General features: G+C 48.3%; 1 protein-coding gene across 1 annotated transcript in view; it reads left to right on the forward strand.

Moving 5' to 3' along the window:
- The window catches only part of Mcf2l (MCF.2 cell line derived transforming sequence like), a 148,768-nt gene that overhangs the window by 99,499 nt on the left and 47,457 nt on the right, over window positions 1-1,812 (forward strand). The gene's annotated exons all lie outside the window — the stretch shown is intronic.

A 1,812-nucleotide genomic window follows, 5' to 3' on the forward strand; every position in this document is an offset into this window, starting at 1 on the left:
AGTGAGTTCCAGGACAGTCAGGGCTACACAGAGAAACCCTGTCTCAAAAAAACAAAACAAAACAAAAAACAAAACAAAACAAACAAAAAATGTCACTAGTCATTGTTCATTTTAGACTCAAAGATTCAAGGTGAATGAGTCTTTCCATCCCTGGGAGAGGTGCCACGTGGTCATGACTATGGAAGAAGCCACTCTGCAGCTGAGGCTCAGTTTATCCAAGAGCCTGGCTACCATTCTAATCTGGTCATCAGTTCCAAGGAAGTCCTCTGAGGTGGCTGCTGGAAATCAAGAGGGCAGAAGTAGCTACAGTCACTTCTGTGTTTCAATTAGTCACGATTCCCTGGAAGACCAGAACCCATGAATATATATTAAAGGAAGACTCATTCGATTGGTTTACATGTTGTAATCTAGCTAGTCCAATAATGGCTNCCTCATGTTGGAGAGGCCCAGAACCTGATGACTGTTTGGGTCATGAGGCTGAATGTCTCAGCAGTCTCAGGCTGATCCTGAAGAACTGCAGGGTTCCTAGAGAGCTGCTTGTCCAGTGTCAGAGAGCTGAGGGAGAGGCTGGAGAAGTAGTCATATTTTATCTGAGACTCACTCAGACATCCAAGGAGAGGTGGTACTCTAAGACTGATGCCCAAAAGGCCTGGCTAGGAGTGGGTGAGGGTGGGCAGTAGGGCTGATGGATGGAATAGGGAAAGAGTTAAAACAGAGTACCTGTGTATGCCCAGAGGAGGATGAAGATCTACTGTACAAGGGATGTAGGATTGAGTCAGGAAGTAGAGGTGGGCCCAGGCTGGCCCTGTGGAGCATGGGACCACTAGGCCTGCAGGTATGTGATTATTGGGTATATGGTTCATGGGTTTCTAGGTCAATACTGTGCTGTCCCTGCTACCATGAATAGCCCGCCCCTCTCCTGTCCCTTCTGTGACTATCAGCTGTCCTGCCCCTCTGGCCTGTCCCAGCATGTTAGGACTCTGCTGAGGGCACTTTGAGTGATTGGAGCACACTTGACAGGATATAGGAGAGAAATGGAGGGCACACAGAGATAACCACCAGTTAGCTTACCCAGAAGACCACAGAGGCAGCTGACTGACAGAGATGGGAAGCATGCCTGTAGTAGAAACCCTAAGTGAGAGGGTGTGCTGCTGGCCCAGCGGAGAGGAAGGTGGAGCAGACAGCAGACTCTTCATCCTCACTGCCACGGTTCATTTCTTTCTCAAGGCTGAGCTAGTGCTAGCAAATCTCCATGGGAGATGCTGCGGAGCCTGCAGGGCACCTCTGAGTGTCAGTCATTCTGCGCTCACCCACAGGCCCCTCTTGTAGTTCTGGAGCCAGCCTCACCCACCCCGTACTAGACAAAGGTAATTTCCACACTACCCTGGACAGCTCCACGTCCTAGTAAGCCCACCAAAGGCCTCCTTCAGACATGCACACTCACCCATGTGCGTGTGTACATGCACACACACACATGTATTCTCACAGTCACACATATACACACATACAGGCTAACACACACAGTTAACCCATGCACTTATGCACGTATCCATGCTNATACTCACAAATGAACTCATATGTGCTCACATATATGTGTGGGTTCACACCTGTGCTCCGCACATGCGTGCACATCCCTGTGTGTTTCCAATGTGTTTTACATATGCATTCTTGTACACACCTGTTCATGCATGTGTGCTCATCCCATATACACATTACATACATATTCGCATCCATGTTTACATGCTTGCATTTACATGTTTATGCATGTACACATTCTACCACACGAGGAAGCAAGGCAAATCAGGTTAAGTT

The sequence above is a fragment of the Mus caroli genome, chromosome 8 (assembly GCF_900094665.2).
Source record: "Mus caroli chromosome 8, CAROLI_EIJ_v1.1, whole genome shotgun sequence".
Lineage (NCBI taxonomy): Eukaryota > Metazoa > Chordata > Mammalia > Rodentia > Muridae > Mus > Mus caroli.